This window comes from Sorex araneus, chromosome 1, assembly GCF_027595985.1.
Source record: "Sorex araneus isolate mSorAra2 chromosome 1, mSorAra2.pri, whole genome shotgun sequence".
NCBI classification, from domain to species: domain Eukaryota; kingdom Metazoa; phylum Chordata; class Mammalia; order Eulipotyphla; family Soricidae; genus Sorex; species Sorex araneus.
The window spans coordinates 112755359-112776989 of NC_073302.1; the positions used below are offsets into that span (position 1 = coordinate 112755359).

General features: G+C 36.2%; 1 protein-coding gene across 6 annotated transcripts in view; it reads right to left on the reverse strand.

Moving 5' to 3' along the window:
- The window catches only part of CDH12 (cadherin 12), a 1011811-nt gene that overhangs the window by 800500 nt on the left and 189680 nt on the right, over positions 1-21631 (reverse strand). For 4 of the 6 annotated variants that reach the window (XM_055142951.1, XM_055142959.1, XM_055142989.1 and 1 more), the window contains exon 2: positions 6667-6775. The exons of the other annotated variants lie outside the window; for them this stretch is intronic. The gene's annotated coding sequence lies outside the window, so the exon portion shown is untranslated. The remainder of the gene's footprint in view (positions 1-6666; positions 6776-21631) is intronic. 6 annotated transcript variants of the gene reach the window in all.

The following is a 21631-nucleotide window of genomic DNA, read 5'->3' on the forward strand; positions in this document are numbered from 1 at the left end:
GAGCAGTATTTAGTTTAGATTTCTAGTTTTCTTACAAATTCCAGAACAGGTGTCTCAGCAAGACCTATAAATTGTACCTTCATATATTTTCTAAATATTGTTTTGTTCCATTAGCATCTCCTCAGTCATTTATTATTTTCCTTTACCTCAGGGCGTAGCAATATTTTCATAACGTATCTATAATAGACTCATTTACTGTCAGTCTTTCATAAAGCTGCCAGAAACAAGATTAATTATTTTTAAATGCAGATCATTTGGGGGCTATAGAGATAGTACAGCAAGTAAGGCACTTGGCTGACATGGGTAGAATCCTTAAAATCCAGTATACTCCTCTGAGTCTTCCAGGAGTAAGTCTTTAGTATAATAGGACATGATCCACAAATAAACAATCTCTAAAAGCAAAAAACATTTGTTTTCATACGCCAGAACTTTGTTGCCAATCTTCCAATAGAAAACCATTGAAATATCTGGATAAAATCCAAAACATACATCACTTTTCAAGTTAGCTATATGGTCTATTTGATTATAGTCATTCAAGGTTTTGAGTCACTCTACAAAGGAGACTCTATTATATCTTACATTATCTTCAACATACTAAATTTATGTTTATCTTATCATTAAGTATAATATGCATACATATACATTCAATATAGACAAAATAGACACATGCAGTATGTTCTGAATTCTTCATCTATTCTCATAATTTTAAGCACTGCCAGTTCTATTTCTAACATTTTGTTAACATTCTCTCGCTGTCTTCTAAGCTCAACAGTTCAATAATAAATTTTCCATCAAGCAAGCTTTTTTTGTAATATTTTTTAGACTAATTCAATTTTGCTTTTTCTTATCTGGCAAAATTTTTTGTCCTCAATTATTAACATTGACCCAGTATCTTATGTCAATTTACCAACAAATCAATCAGTCATTTCTAAATTTAGTTTGGTTTCTTTCAATTAACTGTCAGTATCCAGATAAAATTAGTGTTATATGTTGTGGTAGGTACTCATATTATTTTTCTTATTATCTCAACTTTAGATGAACTACTATCCAAGCCAGTCCAATTGTGATGATTCAAAAATTCAATGTCATACTCACTTTCTTATAAATAGCAATAAAATTTTCCATAATCCTTTTTATACTCCCTTTGAAAATTATTTACATTTATCTTACACATAGGATTAAAACATTCACAATTTAACAAATTAATATATCAGTATAAGTTCCTCTCTTTTGCATACTTCTGATGTCATTTCCTGATGAGATATCCATGTTTCTCTAAGCAAATTAGATAGATTTACATTTGTATATTTCTCCATATTTCTAGTAGAAACCATATATGAAGTGATTTATGAATTTTGACTGAGTATATCCAGGTATATTAAAAATTACATTTGAAATATCTTAAAAATCCTTATCACAGATTTCACATCCCTTTTGTAATGACCAAATTCATCTATTGAACATCACTGCACATCTCCCTTCTTTAAATTGCACAGCAGTGCTAGAAGATATTTTTATGAAAACCAGAATCAATTAAGTCAAAACCACTAGTGCTTTTGTGTAAGAATTTAAAAAAAAAACTCACTTACTATTATACCAATCACTAAGTAACACACATTGTTTAAAATTTTTTGTCTTAAAATAAATGAAACAAATAAAATTTTTCGAGTCTTACTATGATGGAAGAAAAGAGAACAGCAAATATTGATCTCTACCATCAAAATAGGCTTCACAGGGACTGTGGTGCTGCGGGCAGGTCAGTGTGTACCCATGCGTCAGCAATCTGATGGTGCCCTTAGGTCTCCTGATATCCCAAAATTTCCACTGTGTCTCTGGCTGGATCCCAAAAACTGAGGACCAAGCTTTCCGAGAAATTAAATGCTGCAGGTTAGGTATGTGGGAGACATGCCCACAAACTACCTCTGGCTCAGCTACAAGAGATTTGCATTGCTTAAGAGACACATAAATAAACCTTGAAATTAATCCCAAACCTGTGCAAGGCTGAACAGACCAGGGCTAATCACAGAGGAGGTGGGTCAGCCGGATGCCCACCCAAGCAGAGCCCCCCACAGCCACCTGTTTCCACAATCCCAAATTCTTGCCACAATCCTGGCCTGGATTCACCATCTTAGGACGGCGTTTGATGAGATATAATTTGATGAAAATTCAGGTATGCCGGTTTTGTGACTGAAATATCCAAGATCTTTCAGGTTGGGATGGGCTACATCCCGTCACCTCCTGTACTTCTAGAAACCTTGGAAGTATCATCCACAGCCCAAAGATGCCATCCAGTTAAAAAGCGATTCTTCCTTCACCTTCCCAATTAAAATACTGAACCCCCTGAACAAACACAATGACATCTTGGTATCTGTACTGCAAACCATGATGTACAAAAGGAAAAGGAGTGGAAAGAAGAAAGTGCATGCCAGAGAGGCTGACTTGGGGTAAGAGGTGGGGTGTGGAGGGATGGTGGGAGGAAATGGGGTACAACAGTGGGTGGGAAATGTAAACTGGTGGAGGGATGGGTGCCAGAATATTATATGACTGAAACTCAGTCATGAACAGCTTTGTAATCAACAATGTCACAGATACTCAATAAAAATACATATGTGCAAAAAAATATGTAACAGAGTTTATGCCTGCATCAGTCAGCCTAATCAGTGGCTAAATAAATAGCAGTACTCCAACAATTAACAAAAAAGACTTCAAGAAGTCAAAACTATAATTATCTTTTCAACTTAAGGATTCTTCCAGTATTAATATAGGAGCTTGAAATTAGCCCAAAAGTCAATAGGTTTTCTTATTATTATAATCAAATTAATGTTTCCTTTATTATTATTTTGTCTAATTTGAACTAATATATTTCTATAATTTCTGATAATACATTTGGAGGGAAAATAAAACAGAATTTGAAAAATGTATTTAAAGACTGTGTTCAAGATAGGACAAAATCTCTAAAAAATATGTTAAAGCATAAGTTGATGACTCACAAACAAGACACAAAAACATTTCCAGATTACCAAGAAACATATGAAATATACTTAACAATATTTAATTATTATAATATATGTATAAAAATAAGCTTGCTATAGCATAAAATGACATATCAATGGAAAAAAATCACTAAGTTGAAATCTCCAGACTTCCATCTTAATGCCTTAATATGACATATGGAAAGAAAATAAAGCACTTACTTGAAATATCCATACTACCATCTTACGTGGAGCATTATTTATAGTAGCCAAGAAATGGAAAGAAAGTGAATATTCATTGAGAAACGAATGAAATAAAAAAAAGTAATGTAAAGTAATGTATAGGTAAAATAGATTATAATTCATGCATAAAAAAGAAAAGCCTGCCCTTTGTAACAAAATCCAGTAAAATGACAGATGAAAAGCCACATAATGTATTTTCTCATGTAAACATGAAATATGAAAACAAACCAAATAAAAGTCAAATCAGAACTCATAGGTATATAGGCAGGAATGGATGAAATGAATAAAGGCGATCAAATTGTACAATGCTTCAATAATAAGTTATGACCTATGCATCATATATAGCACTATATAAAACGTACATCTATACATCTATCTATAATTGATCATTATTTATTCCATTGTTATTGCTAAAATCACATGTTTAGAGTACTTTAAACAATATGATTTTGATGGTTACAGATAGCATGCACCTTACCCTCACCGAAATGACCAAGACCTGCCACCAATAGGTTACATTTTGTCCATTTATTTCTCACACCCAAAATGGTATTCTCAGTTTAATGGATATGTACATTTTCACAAATATTGTATGTATAATGGAAAAATCTAGAAATGAAAATTTTGGTGAGGGCCATGGGAGCAGGGTGGGTAGAGGCGACCATACCCGGTGACACTCAGGGCTTATTCCTGACTTAGTACTCAGGGATTGCTCCTGGCAATGCTCATGGGGTCAGATGTGATGGGAGAAATTGAGCCTGGTCAGCTACATACAAGTCACGCACCTTCCCTGTTGTACTATCTCTCTAGTCAAAGAAGTTTTCTAACTGTATACTGTGAGAAAAAATACATATTCATATTTTAAATACCGAATTCCTTATGACAATACAATACACAGTACATAGATAAAATAGAACAGCTAAACACTTAAGGAACCAGAGAGGAAAATATGACATGCTTATGAGTCTGTTGATTAAAATAAAAAATGTGACAAACATTAGAGTAGTGAGTATGTTAACTATAAGAGTATATGCAAAGGCATGTTTTAAGGGTATCTTAGCTCAATATGTGTTTAACCAACCATTTGTGCACTTCATTGCAAATAAGTGGAAGCTTATTTATATTTTGTTAAGTAGGTAGAAAACATAGCTCTTTTTATAAAAATAAGTTATTCTCCTTGTGTCATACATTTTGCATTACTTACTACTGAACCCCTCTAGGGCTTGCAGTTAATTACCACAGGTACATGAATTTTTATTACGCAATTATTCACAGTATTATAATTTAGCAAGTCCACAGTTTTAAACTAATTTGATATGGAAATACTTCTGTAGTGACAGTTATCACTGACAAATGAATTGTATTTTTAAATTTATTCCATAATTTCTTATAACTGCAGTTTCCCAAAGTATAAACTTATGTTCATTCAAAATGAATTTAAACTGAGGAGGAAAGAAAAGAATTTAAGAATGGAGGATAATAACATTATATTAATGTGACACCCACAAACATCATATGTAATTTTTTTCTTCACTTATCCTTCAAATGTAGTTACAATTGGGATGAAAAGAAAGGACAGAGATTAAATGTAAACTTGAAGAGATTTTATGATTTTCAATGTAAAAAGGTAAATTGGAAACTCTTGATTGCTAAAGAATTGAAAGAATACTCATGTACTTTAAATATTTTTAAAATTGGCTTTAAGTAGGTCAGGGGTTAGAAAACTCATCTTGTAAATATATTTGAAATATTTAGCACCAGTGCTGTCACTCCAGCACAGCAGTTAGGGCGTTTGCCTTGCACTCAGCCAACCCAGGTCCGATTCCTCAGCCCCTCTCATAGAGCCCAGCAAGCTACCGTAAGTATACTGCCCCACAGCAGAGCCTGGCAAGCTACCGGTAGTGTATTCAATATGCCAAAAACAGTAACAACAAACCTCACAATGGAGATGTTACTGGTTCCCACTTGAGCAAATCGATGAGCAACGGGATGACAGTGATACAGTGATTTAGCACCAGAACTTATTGAACAAAATTTCCAGCTGCTAATGAAAATATAAAATTATAATCTCTTATCATATATTTTATATCATATTTTATCATATAATATTATATTTTATCATCACTGTATCTATATCATCCTGTTGCTCATTGATTTGCTTGAGTGGGCACCAGTAATGTCTTCATTGTGAGCCTTGTTGTTACTGGGCTGGAGCGATGGCACAGCAAGTAGGGCATTTGTCTTGCTCACGGCCACCCGGGCTTCAATTTTTCAGCCCCTCTCTGCAAGCCTGGCAAACTACCAGAGTATCTCGCCCTCACGGCAGAGCCTGGCAAGCTACCCGTGGCGTATTCAATATGACAAAACAGTATATTTTATCATATCAAATCATATTTAAATTAGATATAAAGCAGTATTGTTTTGTTCCTCAGCAGTTTTTCTGAAATCACCATTATGCAATATAAACATATATTCATAAATGTGTGTAAATATACATATATGCATATACCCACATATAAATTACAATTCTTCATTCTGAATATCCTCATCTACTAAATGAATTTCTTTTTATCTTTTTATTTTCGGGTCACACCCAGTGATGCTCAGGGATTTCGACCGACTTGGCACTCAGGAATTTCTCCTGGAGGCACTCAGGGGACCGTATGAGATGTTGAGGATTGAACCTGAGTTGGCCACGTGAAACTCAAACGCTCTCCCTGCTGTATATTACCCCAGACCCGAACTGAATTTCTTTACTACATCATAAATCAACATTTTTTTTCTTTTTGGGTCACACCCGGCAATGCACAGGGGTCACTCCTGGCTCTGCACTCAGTAATTACCCCTGGCGGTGCTCAGGGGACTATATGGGATGCTGGGAATCGAACCCAGGTCAGCTGCGTGCAAGGCAACTGCCCTACCCACTGTGCTATCACTGCAGCCCATAAATCAACAATTTTAAGAGTGCTAAATATAGATATATGAACACAGTGTCCATAGTAATAGTGTTCTTGAAATGCCATTTAGTGCCAGAGATATGGTACTTAAGAGTATGACTGTATTTCCCCCCATCTGATTTATTTTTGGATTAATGAATAATAATGAACCCTTGTAAAATGGGGGGGGATTATTTTTTGTTTTATTTGTTTGTTTGTTTTTGACTTTTGGGTCACACCAGGCAATGCTCAGGGATTACTCCTGGCTCTGCATTCAAGTATACCTAGCAGTGCTCCCAGAACCATATAGGATGCTGGGGGTGACTGTGTGCAAGGCAAATATTCTTTCCGCTCAACTATCACCCAAGTCCTGTTAAATGTGTTCTATTTGACATTAGCCTTTAATTTATGTCCCTAACATTTTATTACATATATATGTATATTGATACACACTTTTAAATTCGATAACTTTAAAATTCCCGATAAAAGGAAACATGATAAAAATGAGCTCTAACCTTATTCCAGAAGAGATAAGGCAATCCTTCTCAATCTTTCATTTTAGTTTGACTGTGATGGAGATAACGCCAAGGCAGCAAAAAGGGTAATCTCAGCTGGGCACAGTCGCTGCGAAGATATTATCCCACAGAAGGGGAAAACAGAAATCAGCATGTTTTAGAGTTCCATTGAATCTTTACCATGCAGACTTATGCAGACACTTGAATCAAACTCTTTTGTTACCCTGTCAAGATTTGTCCAGAGTCAGAGTTAAAACAAAAAATGATAAAAAGAAAAAAAAATCTTGCACTATATGTAACCAAACTGAGAGCTGCTTCTCTCAATCAGTTAGGCATATTCTGCTGAAGAAAATTATCTTCATTCCACTACTATTTTGTACCCCTAAAATTGTATTATTATTTTATATTGCTATTAGAGGTCAACAATGCAAATGTGTTATTCTTTTTTTTTTTCTTTTTGGGTCACACCCAGCAACGCACGGGGTTATTCCTGGCTCTGCATTCAGGAATTAACTCTGGCCATGCTCAGGGGACCATATGGGATACTGGGAATCGAACCCAGGTCGGCCGCGAAAAACGCAAACGCACTACCCGCTGTGCTATTCCTCCAGCCCCAACAAATGTGTTATTCTTGATATAATCATTAATTATAATATTTATAAGATTATCTAGTTTTATTATTAACCAGAGAGGGGAATTTTTATGTTTGATACTAGAATTAAAACATCAGTGAGGGGGCTGGAGTGATAGCACAGTGGGTAGGGCATTTGCCTTGCACGAAGCCGACCCAGGTTCGATTCTCAGCATCCCATATCATCCCCCGAGCACCTGCCAGGAGTAATTCCTGAGTGCATGAGCCAGGAGTAAGCCCTGTACAATGCCGGGTGTGACCCAAAAAGAAAAAAGAAAACATCAGTGAGAATATAACTTGGACGGCAAATTTAAATCAGTTAAATTAATCTAAAATTATTCAATCTGTCAAATTATTTTAAACAGATCCTACCTATATAAACCTAAAATGTATGTAGCTATATTCCTATATATCTATGAAGAAACATACTTACAAGATTCTGAATGGAGCAAACTTCAAATAAATTTTAATTTGACCATTCAGAACGTAAATTTGGCAGTATATACACACACAGATATCCACAATTTAGGATTTGGGGATCTGCAGTGTTCTATCAGCAGTTGTTTGTTAGCTCAGAAAAATGACCTACGTCTCGGGGCTGGAGTGATAGCATAGCGGGTAGGGCGTTTGCCTTGCACGCGGCCGACCCGGGTTCAAATCCCAGCATCCCATATGGTCCCCTGAGCACCGCCAGGAGTAATTCCTGAGTGCAGAGCCAGGAGTAAGCCCTGTGCATCGCCAGGTGTGACCCAAAAACAAAACAAAACAAAGCAAAAATGACCTACGTCTCATAATAGACTTGGGCACAAGACTAGGTAGCGTCCTATGTGATACATAGTGTTTGATGGAAATGTTAAAATTAGAAAATTTTGTTAGTATAGATTTTAACTGGTGTTAACATAAAAAAGTTTTCTACTTGGAGAAAAGTACCACGTGGATTTTATAGCTCAGTCTAAACACCGCATGACTATCTTGGATGGAATTAAAGATTATGTTCATATGTAAGTTGCTCCTAATTTCAAACTTTAATTTTAAATGTTACAGAAATGATAGCATGTACTTTATAACTGTCTACTTTTACCAATTGAAAAGATTTGTGGCTTGTTTGTCATAATTAAACTCTTCGAACTTTCTGAAATCTCATTAGAGTTATAGTTATATATACTTAAAATGCTTCTCTCTCTAGATATAATATTACATAAAACATATAGAAAATAATAGGTTTTTAGATGTCTCAAAAATCACCGATGTTTACTACTAATTGAAATAATTTAATAAGTTAAATATTAAAACATATATGTTAAACTATATATTTCAATAAAAGCCTTCATTAATTTATTCTAACTAGGATATAATTTATTACAAATGAATTTAAAACTTTAGGGGCTGGAACATAATAAATATGGTAAGTTGCTTGTCTCGCATAAGGTCTATCTGGTTTCAATACCCTATTTCTATCAGGTATGATCTTTGAGAGCAGGAAGCCCTAAGCACAGCTCAGAAAGCCAATAAAATAAACTTAGAAAATAAAAAAAATAATAAAATGTTCCTGGTGTTGAATAGGTCTACATTTTTAAGACTTAAAGGAAAAAATAATTCACAAAGCAATTGCATTTATCCAAAGTATTGACTCTGGAGTTCTTTGGAACTCATTTACAGTGATTAATATCAAAACTTGACAAACAGAACAATAACAAATTTATGTGATAATATGCATATGCTACAAACAAAAATACATGTAAATCAATAAGATATTTGCAACAATTCCAGGGCACTAAGGCAAAAATGTGGTTGGATCCAACCATTTATTTCTCTTAATCAATATTTCAATATTACAACAGGACAAAAATTCACACCCTTCATTATGTGAAAACTTCAACACAGTTTTTTATTTTCTTTAGAAATGCCTAGATGATGGTGTTTTTGTTTTTCATTCTCACACATTCAGCTGTTTCAAAATAAATATCTCCATATTATCTACAATATATAATTAACCAATAATGTCCAAGTACCATCTATCAAGGTGATAGATGTTCTGGACTGGAGCAATAGTACATTGAGTGAGGCGTTTGCTTTCTCAGGTTCAGTCTCTGGCATCCATACAGTTCCCAGAACACTGCCAGGAGTGTTTCTTAAATGTAGAGCTAGAAGTAGCCCCTGAGCATCGATGAGCATGATCCAATCCCATTGTCTACCCCACACTAAAAAAATAAATAAAGGACGTTATATGCTCTATAATTGTATTAGCACTGGATCACTATTGTCCAGTTGCTCATCAATTTGCTCAAGTATGCACCAGTAATATCTCCATTTGTCCCTGTTTCGTTCAGGGTCAGAGGAATGAGGCCTATTATTGTTACTGTTTTTGGCATATTGAATAAGCCACGGGTAGCTTGCCAGGCTCTGCTGGGTAAGATTCTGCACTACTCTCTTTTGGGAGCTTTGTTCTATAGTCTCCGGATCTTGGCCGTTGATGAGATTACATGGTGTTGGGGGAGTTTGTGGATGTGATTGCCAAGCTACTGGAGAACGGGGAATCTGGGTGAAGAAGGACCAGTCCTGATCCAGGCAGGCTTGGAGATCTCAGCCATGGGTCCTGCATACCTGGGTTCCTTGGTCACTTCCTTCATGGGTGAGGCTTGTTGAAGCACATGGAAAATGGCCTTGAGCATTGCTGTGGCTGGGTTCTGGAGGTTTTCGGCTGCCAGGGCTCTGGTTGGGCAGGGAGGGAAACTCAACCTGACTCCCTCCAAGGTGCCCCGGTGAAGACAGCCTGGTGCGGGGGCAGGAGATTCTTTGCACTGGATACATATTATTTTATAATTATTTTTATTTTTGGAAACATTTTATAAACTTAAAAAAATAAACAGAAAAAGCAGCCTATTTGCTAGTTTCCTCAAAGAAGAGGGACACATTTTCTCTTTGGGGCTCAATAGTACTTTCTCATTCACTGTTTCACTGACTGAATTAACATAGAACAGGATTTGCCTGTTATTGACTTATTGAGTTAAATGTAATATTTTCAATTAGATGCTTTCAAATTGTAAATTTTTAAAATAAAACTTCTGATTTGCAGTAACCACTTAAAATTTAAATCTGTTCTTAATGTAGTCGTGGGCATTTGAAATGCATTGATCAAATAATCTTTGTTATTCCAGAAGAAAGTAAACCCATAAACAAAAAACAACCAGTCCTAAGTTTTCACTATGTTCACTGTGTTGCATTAAGATACTGAAGAGTCTGAGTTGGACAACTTTCTAAATTTTTTGCAATTTCATCTGTAGACCTTGTATTAGAATGTGGATTTCTGCTTCCCAGTAGAGCCTGATACATCTAATGTGCAATTAGAGGCAGCAAAGTAACCTTGTTTATACAAATAGAAAGCTAATGAGATGGTACAATCAATGTGAATACATGATCGTTGCACAGCTACAACTCCACCACTTAATCTAATTCCTAACAAAGAATTAGCTGGAGTCAAGTGAGTATCCCAGCAAAATTAGCTTTTCTACTGTTTGTCTTTTTAAGCTCTGGGTAGAATGCTGGAATCTCATTATCATAGCCTAACCCTCTTTTAAAGCATCTCCTTTATCCCTCTCTTGGTTTCCCCAAGGATTCCATGACTTACTGCAATTTCAGTGTAGAAAAATTAGAAAACCACCAAGTAAACATTTTTCTTCACACAGATTGTATAAAAAAAACCCACTTTTTTTTTTTTTTTTTACAGTTACAGATTTATACACTTTTGTGCTTATACTTCCCTCATACAAAGTTCGGGAACCCATCCCTTCACCAGTGCCCATTCTCCACCACCCGTAAACCCGGCGTCCCTCCCACCCTCCCCACTCCCATCTCCCCCCCACCCCACCCTGCCACTGTGGCAGGGCATTCCCTTCTGTTCTCTCTCTCTAATTAGCTGTTGTGGTTTGCAATAAAGGTGTTGAGTGGCCGCTGTGCTCAGTCTCTAGCCCTCATTCAGCCCGCAACTCCCTTCCCCCACATGGCCTTCAACTACAATGTAGTTGGTGATCGCTTCTCTGAGTTGCCCTTTCCCCGGAACGTGAGGCCAGCCGCGAAGCCATGGGGTCAACCTCCTGGTACTTATTTCTACGGTTCTTGGGTATTAGTCTCCCACTCTGATATTCTATATACCATAGATGAGTGCAGTCTTTCTATGTCTGTCTCTCTCTTTCTGACTCATTTCACTCAGCATGAAACTTTTCATGCCCATCCACTTAACTACAAAATTCTTGACTTCCTTTTTTCTAACAGCTGCATAGTATTCCATTGTATAGATGTACCAAAGTTTCCTCAACCAGTCATCCGTTTTGGGGCATTCGGGTTTTTTCCAGATTCTGGCTATTGTAAACAGTGCTGCGATGAACATACATGTGCAGATGTTGTTTCGATTGTACTTTTTTGCCTCTCTGGGATATATTCCCAGCAGTGGTATTGCTGGGTCAAATGGGAGCTCAATGTTGGAGAGGATGTGGGGAGAAAGGGACCCTTCTACACTGCTGGTGGGAATGCCGGCTAGTTCAGCCCTTTTGGAAAACAGTATGGACGATTCTCAAAACCCCACTTTTTTTAGTCAACTGTGTCACTGCAAGTTGTTAGACATTAAATCAAGACAGTTTTGCATATAAATCAGACCTAGCTACAGGTTGAGGAGCTAATTTTAGAATTAAGTTTAGAAGCTTCATGATCTATAGCAGAAAGAACCCAAATATAGAATTAGGCCAATCTGCCATTTAAAGTAAGAAAACTATTCAGTAATTTAGGTTCTCGAATTTTCTGGACATAGTTCCTTGGATGACAGCATGCTAACTGTCCACGAGGCTGCACCTAACCTTAATCACAGGCTTTCACAAATTGCTTCTGTGTATACACATAAGAATTGATCCTTAATATATTCACAGGAATCATTCATGCACCGTTAAAAGGAAAATTAAAAAGCAGCACTCTCCCTTTAATTTTCACATGTGTGACATCAGCCTGATATCGAGCTTTGGTTAGTGGGAAATTTCTGAAAAATAGTATCGATCAATTGCACATATTATGGACCATTAGTGTTTATGGAATAATATGCATTATGAATTCTAGAATGTGTCATTCTCCAGAAGGAAGTTATTATATGGGTTCAGAAAGGGCAAGTGTTTTATTTGTTTGTATTAGTTTTCTTTTCATTAGTTTCCTTTGTGGGGAAGAAGGGTGTGGGTCCCTCCTGGCTTGGGCTCAGGGCTTAGTCATGACTGTGCTCAAGGATCACTCCTTGTGTGGCTCGGGGAACCAAATGGGTTGCCAGAATATCGAACCCGCCTCAGGTCAGCAGTGCATAAGGCAAGAACCCACCCCTGTGTACTATTAACCAGGCCAGCAAGAAAATAAACATGATAGTCTAAGAGTATGTTTCGGGTAAAGGGATTCAGGTAGGTGCCTGGAAAAACTCATCTGAAACCCAGAGAGGAATGGGATGCCTATTTATGGGGATGAAAGACTTACCCAAAGAGGTATATGAAGTCAAAGAAAGAAGAAAAAAAACACTGACATATTTGGGCCAAAACTTTGCTAACAAATTAATTAAACTGTCAAAAAGGGAGGGGGGCGGGAGAGAAATAAAATCAGTCCATCCATAACACATCATTTATATGGCAGTGGCATAAAGCCAGGCTAGAAATAGGTTATTTTAATGTTGCTAATTAGTACTAAGGCTTAACAAAAAGTTTTGATGAAATTTGTTGTCAGCTGTTCCCTAAAGATGCAATTCTGGCACAGAATTCCGTATCTTTTTCAAGGGGAAGTGTTTGTTACTATGTAGCAATCAGATTGGCGGGCAAAAAAAGAAAAAAACAACCCTTCTTGCTGCCAATATTTGTATAATTATAACCAGATAATCAGTCACTCTTCTCCGAGAGTGAGAACACTCACATATTAGAGCTCGCGCAAGGTCAGGGAAAACAGTAGCAGCAAAACCCAAGTTGCCCTCTGCTCTAAATGTTACCAATTGTAATCTCTGTTAATAAATGCCATGAGATTCATAATTATGCTTACAATCCTAAATATGTTTGTACACTTGGGCTCAGATTTTTATTCTGTGAAGCTATTCAGATAATTTTTCATATATTAAAATGTTCATACCAATATAAATTTCTTCATAATAATGACAAAGTGGAGATGCCCTAAATAAATACTATGATCTATGTAGCTAATAAAAAAATAGTTAAAAGATGCACAATAGAGAAATAAATTAATCTTTCTTGGAAGATTATATTTACACTAATTTATGGCATTCAGTCATTTCCACTACTCCCAAAGAGATTCTGTTTTGTATACATATAAGAAAGTTCTGATCAAATACCATCCTGTATCCAGAAGAGATGGAAAACCACTCACACTGTAACATTGCATAATTAATGTGGCTGAATATTTTAATAAAAAATTTAAATGTTCTTGATTGGGTCATTTATAATTTCTGAGGAATAGAAAGTGATACATATTACCTAATGAAAGCTGCTCTTTACAATAAAAACACTAAATTTAGTAAGATAAGTACCTCAAATATATATGCTCACTATACTAGTGCTATGTTTTATTTTTACACAATTGTTTGCAATTTAGGCTATTGAGTAAAATGACAGTATTTCACCTGTATTTAATAAAATAAACTTTTGCATGACTCTTAATTTCAGTGTGCAAATTCAAGTAAAATTCTAATTTTATCCATATGATTTTTACAATGCATCATGAACTGTGTTACAAGAAAAATTGTAACTTGGTGAAGAAGTTAATGTTTCATTTACAAATTACAAATATACATTCTCCATTATTTTGGATTTTGTATAAAATATGTGTCTGAAAAAACACCAGAAATGGAAAACTTTGTAGGGGAAAGGAAAGAGAAGGAACAAAATAACAGTGACCTGCAGTAAAAGGAAAACATATAAATATGAACTAGTTACAGTATTGGACACATAAAGGCTATTTAAAGGGTATTGACATTCCTCTCTGTTTTTTTAAATTTTGACAACTCAGAATTATTCATTGTAGCAAGTTTCCAGAATAATAAAGTTTACTCTATCTTTCATTCAATTATTTTCACTGATAGTTTGTAAATAATAGAAATACAGGTACCTTCCTAAATTGAGTGTATAAGTAGTTTGGTAGTATATTGTTATGTTAAAATTATATATGCCCATGTTTTTAACCTAGGGAATTCTTTTTTTTAGTTAGCTTTTTGAAATTCTATTTGTGTGCTGGTCACATAAATCATCAGAACTTCGGAGTCTTCTCTTATATAAGTGCGATAGAATTGTAAGATAAAATTATTTTCAGCATTTGATCAATATATATTGATATAAAGGTAAATGAAATAAAAATGTATTTGAACTCTTTAGAATATTTTCTGACTTTGACAACAAATTGTGAGATTTGCAGTCATGTAATAAATCTTTAAAGTGCACATAAAGATCTTAGCATCCACATATGGAAGATAAGATTTTTTTAGATTCTTATTTTATATTTCTTACACAATAACATATAACTCAATAATTCTGAACCACCTTCTTGTCTCCCATGTAATTTCAATGCTGTATATATGCTCTTAAGTTAATGTTGCATCTGGCACTTTCTTTTTGACATAATATGTTTTGTTTGGTTTGGTTTGGTTTGGTTTTTGGGCCACACCCGGCGATGCACAGAGGTTACTCCTGGCTCTTTCACTCAGGAATTACCCCTGGCGGTGCTCAGGGGACCATATGGGATGCTGGGATTAGAACCTGGGTCGGCCGCGTGCAAGGCAAATGCCCTACCCGCTGTGCTATCGCTCCAGCCCCCATAATATGTATTTTTAACTCAACTATTTTTATCTAGAATTTCCTAACTAGTTAATTCTTTCATTCCTATGTATGGTCAAAAAAAACTACCAAATAGGACAATTTTACAATCATTGTTTAATCACACAAACTACTTATAACTCTTCCATGGCAAGTAAAACGAACAATGACCATGTTACTTATATAAACAGAAATGCACATCCAGCAATGTTTTATTAAAATTATAAAATTAGCTATTAAAGACAAAGAACGAGGGCTGGAGCAATAGCACAGTGGGTAGGGCGTTTGCCTTGCACGTGGCCGACCCAGGTTCGATTCCCAGCATCCCATATGGTCTCCTGAGCACCACCAGGGATAATTCCTGAGTGCAGAGCCAGGAATAACCCCTGTGCGTTGCTGGGTGTGACCCAAAAAGAAAAAAAAAAAAAGACAAAGAACGGAGCAGTTTTTCCTGGTCACTAGCCTAGCATCATTCTGTTCTTACCTCTTATTCTAACCATCTCTGACTCCCTGCCTCAATCTGATCTTTGCCTACCTATCCTTTCTGTCCACTGGCCTTCTCATGTCCCTTCCTCTCATTTCTACATGAAGACACGCAACTCAATTCTTTTCTTATGGATGCACAAAGGCTATTTGGGACTGGTATAATATTGACAAACTTTGTCTTATATAACACTTGAAGAGCATTTCATATCTCTTTAAAGAAAAGAAACAGCCAAAAGCATACATTTTATTTAGGAACAAATTCCCTTTCCAAAAGACTCAGTGATTTCAAGTCAAACTTCTATTACTATAAATTCTAAGATTCATGAATACCCTTTGTTGTGTGTTTGTTTGTTTTCTTGCTTTTAAATTTTTTTTTAATGGCAGGGCTTCTATTTATGTGAAAGTTGAAAGAATGTATTGATGGAAGATATATTGAAATGGTATTCTAAGAATTCTTTGTCCTTTTGCAATGGTATAAATGTTAGATTTCTTATACAAAATAAATAAATAAATAAATGTTTCTAATGACAATTATTAGCAATAAGCAACTTAACAGTGATTATTTCTTTACCCCCTTGTGGACTAAGCTTCTTTGTTTCATCTACTGAAACTTGAGGTTTTATGTGTTCAGAATTATTCATTCTGATCTTTATTACTGTGGCTTTTGCTGCAAAGATCTAAAAATACTTTCTTAGTTGGCTAAGTACCAATGTGCCACACATGAACTGAAGTTTTTTCAGGGCCTCTGGTACAATGGTTTATATCTTCACATGTTTTTAATAATCTATTTGTTTTGCGATTTTGCAGTGTACTTTAAGAATAAATAAATATATTCAATGACTTACATATTGACAGCCACTGCTGCCAGTAGTTTGCTTCTTTTCCTATTCAAATATATATTTAGTTTGTATCAAGAAATAGAAATGCCCTTAATAGAAAACTACTTTTTCATTCCATACATTATCAGAAGAGAGAGAATATTGAGATCTCATCAATGAAGAAAACACTATTTTTTCAGATCATCCATGATTTCCAAATGCCAAAATGTACAGCAAATATGAAATACCGTATTTACTACTTTGTTTCTCATTTAAATTATTTGGTCTTTCAAATTTCTCAACTGGCATTTTTAATAGAAAATATAAACCTTTTAAACTTCTCTAACTTTATTTCCGCAATTCAGTTATATGTTTTTTTTTCCTCATAGAAAACTCTATATCAATTCATTTTGAAACCTTTGTTGATGCTTCCTTTTTGTCACAAGTTTTCTCTCTACCCTTCTCATCTTCTTCCACTTTACCATCCTGTTCCCCTCCCCTCCCCCTTCCCCCCTTCTCTCCCCTCCCCTCCCCTCCCCTCCCCTCCCCTCCCCTCCCCTTCCCTTCCCTTTCCTTCCCTTCCCTTCCCTCCCCTGCCCTGCCCTGCCCTGCCCTGCCCTGCTCTGCCCTGCCCTGCCCTGCCCTTCTTTTTCCCTTCCCTTTCCTTCCCTTTCTTTTATTTCATTTTTGGGGGCAGATTTGGCAATACTCAGGGCTCTTACTCCTGGTTCTGCACTCAGGGACGGAAGAATCACTCTGGATGGGGCCAGTGAATCTAACCCTGGGGTAGGGAACTTGCAAGACAACTGCCTTGCCTGCTGAGTAATCTCTCTGGCCCCTTCCCTCTTTTTTGATATATACATAATTTACTTTCCCTCTTCTCGCCCCTTTTATCTCTTTTTCTCCATGTGTCTCTGTCCTTGTGTCTGTGTGTCTCTCTTTGTCTCTCCCTCACTCCTGTATTTTGACTAGATATTCACATTTTTAGGCACTTCAATATTTTTCAATAATGCCAGCATTTAATTTAACTTGAAGCACCAGGATTCATTACTGTCATAGATCTTCAAATGTGTTATCATAACACTTGCTCTTTTCCTCCGGCTGATGAAAATAAAATTACATTTCCACACAAACCATTTTTTTTTATGAAGAACCCATTACTAAACATAGCATACTAATGTAGTTTCTTCTCTAGCTATGATCCATGGATCACCCCCCAAACAGTTACTTTTGCAGCCTTTAAGATGTAACTCCAATCCAGGAAGCAGGGCTAGGGAAAATAAAATATACTATTTTTCCACTTTATTCAAATTTAGAGAAACACTAACAGTTTTAAATGCTCAAATATATAGCTAAGGCCCAAACTGAGACATTTCAAGAATAAGCCTGGGTGAGTTTGTTTAATTTTGGTAAGTACATCTTGTTACCAATTCAATATCTGTTCCCTTATTCATTACTAAGGAAGTTTAGGATGTCAATGCAACCAACAATATCTCTTCTTCCCTCCCTCCAGCCCCCTTCCTCCCTTCCTCCCTCCCCTCCCTTCACTCCCTCCCTCCCTCCCTCCCCTCCCTCCACTCCCTCCCTCCCTCCCTCCCTCTTCCCTTCCTTCTTTCCTTCCTTCCTTCCTTCCTTCCCTCCTTCCTTCCTTCCTTCCTTCCTTCCTTCCTTCCTTCCTTCCTTCCTTCCTTCCTTCCTTCCTTCCTTCCTTCCTTCCTTCCTTCCTTCCTCCCTTCCTTCCTTCCTTCCTTCCTTCCTTCCTTCCTTCCTTCCTTCCTTCCTTCCTTCCTTCCTTCCTTCCTTCCTTCCTTCCTTCCTTCCTTCCTCCACTCCTCCTTCGCTCCCTCCTTCTGCCCCCTCTTTCCTAATGGGATGATAACCAAATACTTTACATCTGTGCTACATCAGCATGCCTCCAAATGTTTATTGCAACCATACATGAACATGGACAAAAAATTGACTGTAATGCCTGCTGGGTTCTCTTCTCAGCAAGATTTTCCTAGTGGTTCAAAGTTAAAATGCATAAGTCTTTTTTCATTTCCTGATGTTGTTCCCCTCCAGAAATATTTTAATGTAAGAGTTAATGATATAAAATCAAAATCGAGTAAAACTGCAATGACTGTTAGTCCTTTGTTTCAGCACATAGCATAGACCTAAAACCGGATCAAAATTAATACTGTTTCTTCTCTTCTTCCTTCTCATTGAAATACTTTCATTACAACATAATTTATATATAAAAATTGAATACATTTAAGATGTATCTATTGATGTGTTTAGAAGTATACAAAGATATGTGAAGAAACAACATAAACAATTCCAACAAATGTAAAAATTCTCTTGTGCACCTTTTTCACTTGTATGATTTTTTTTCACAAGAACCCTTGCATGAAGTTTACACTCAAGTATATTGAAATGGAGTATGCTATATGGCCAACTGTAAGATCACATCTATTTCACATCTATAGAACTTCAATTATTATAAGATCCTTTATAGCCTCTTGAACAAAATCCCTACTTTCTCTACCTTAATCTACCGTATCACTTGAAAACAACTACTGTATTCTTGATTTGTAGAGTTCTAATATCTTGTTTATTTATTTCCTAAATTCTTGTTATTTAGTTTTGGGGTCATACATGGCAAGGCTTATGGATTACCCTTTGCTCTGTGCTCAGGAATTTCTCCTGGTGGTGCTCATGGACCCTCTGTGATGCCAGGAATTGAACCTGGGCTGCCCACATACAAGGCAAGCTGTGCTATCTCTCCAGTACTGAGTTTTTCTATTTTAGGTAACTTGTAACTATGGAACCATGAACCTAGTGGTGTTCAGGGCTTTTCCTGCTCTGTGCTAAAGGATCACTCCTGACAGACATGGGGAAGATACGGATGCTGGGCTTGAACACAGATCTGCCTCGCGCATGGAAAGTACTCTACCTGCTAGATGATGACTCTGGCCCCGAGCAACTTAACTCCTTGAATAGCTCTCCAGAGCCTCATAAAGTAGAATCAGCCATTCGTTCTGTATTTACAAAACTCTTATTTCTCTTTCTAATAGAACTTGAAGGGACCATGAAAGACTAAATTATGTAGAAAATGAAAGTTACTGAAAGGATTCACACCTATGTAGAGTATAGAGAAAGCAAGGACATTGGCAAAACGCAATTGAAATTTGGAAATAAAGAGTACATCCCTTACATCTCATTTGACTAAAATTCACCTGTGAGGTAACACCTACAGAGAGAAAGTCTAAGAAAAGCTGAGAGTCAAGGGAACTGAGGCAGCGCTTTAAGGGAATAACAAGAGAAGGCTGAGTGGTAATACAATGGATGAGGCATTTAACTGCACACACTTCCAACTCGGATTCCATCCTGGCATTGCGTCTGAAATCCAAGCACCTTGAGAAGCCAGTCCAGACCATACAGCCAGGAGTAATCTGCTGTAGCGTGCTGGGTGGGGCCACCTCTCCCTGTCCCATCAACCAAAGACACGTAAGCATCTCTGCTCATTACAAAATGTCTTTACCTTTTTCTGTTTTGAAAACGGGTACCCCTTGAGACCTATGAGAAATAACATAATTTGTGTCTGGTGTTTTAAATCTATTTTGCCATTATCATTCTATTTCTTTATAGAATACATTCATACCATTACAACTTACTATATATTTTCTCCATAGAGGGAAATATAGGGATATAGAAAATATATAGGAATATGGGAATATAAAGTAATATAGGTTTCGTGCCTCATCTGGAGCACCAAAAAAAAAGTAATATAGGAAAATATAGGAATATATACATTTTCTCTATTCAGGAAAATATATAGAATCCATTCCTTTTTTTCTTTAGTACCTGAAACTTAACAAGCAATTGCTGTTGTTTAAATAATTTCATTATTATTGGTCATTTGTCCTTACATTACCATAACTGTAGTTCATAAAGTGGGATAAATCCTCTTAATCATATATTCAAAGACAGATATATTAGATCAGGGGTGATTGGATCAATTTCCAGTTTAAAATTGTGATAGCAATAAATTTGGTATTATTATTTTATTGCATGCTAAGCCACTATTTTAACCAAGTGAGTGATATCTATATTAATTTTCCTAGATCTCAAGTATTTAAAAAGTCACATCATATGCCAAATCTAATATGTAAGTATTGCCTTAACCCCACCCTTGCCTCTAATTTCTATATACGGTCTCTGTTATCTTCAAATTTCTAACTCTGGACAATGCTCATTCACCTCTGGGATTGATATAATCTTCACTACAAATCAACATGTCATATTTCATAAACCCCTTATGAAATGAAGTCAATTATCTTACTCTAATCATATTGCACTCCCCCCGGTTCTTCTGAAGTCATAAGTGTACTTAGAATGTAAATTATGCAACATACAATTTGATTTCTTCACTGTCAGATAATTCCTTTCCCAGAAAATTTTACGCTGTTTGCACTAAAACAAAGTTGATTATCTCTTTTTAACAGATGTACTTATATTGTTCCCACACACCTACCAGAATTTGAAACGCAGAAACAACCTTTGGAAAAACAAGATTCTTCTTGAAGTAGTTAATGAATATAATTAAGTCACATTGATTCTTTTCTTTTTGGTATACAAAGTAGTGTGGTCTTTAAAAGACTGCTGTTTGTTAATAAACTTATATATTGTTACTTACTTGATTGGTATAAATTTTCTACTTTTTAAAATTTCTTTGTTGAAGAATAATACATTTTTAAATCCAGGAACAATTTAAAAATAGTTTAGAAACCATGAAGTCATCCACTCAAAAACTAACAGAAAAAAAAACCTGTTTTACTTCCTATAAAAACACATGCGTTATTGGTTTTTCAATTAACCAAAATCACTGGAATCTTTAAATACTGAATCGATTTTAATAGCACTGGATAGCACTGTAGCACTCTCATCCCATTGTTTATCGATTTGCTCCAGCAGGTACCAGTAACATCTCCATTGTAAAACTTGTAGTTACTGTTTTTGGCATATTGAATACGCCACGGGTTGCTTGCCACGCTCTACCATGTGGGCAGGATACTCTTGGTAGCTTGCTGGGCTCTCTGAGAGGGATGGAGGAATCGAACCCGGGTCAGCCGCATGCAAGGCAAACGCCCTACCCACTGTGCTGTCACTCTAGTTAATAGATATGCTGGAAAAATCCTCAGTATACTAATGGTTATTGT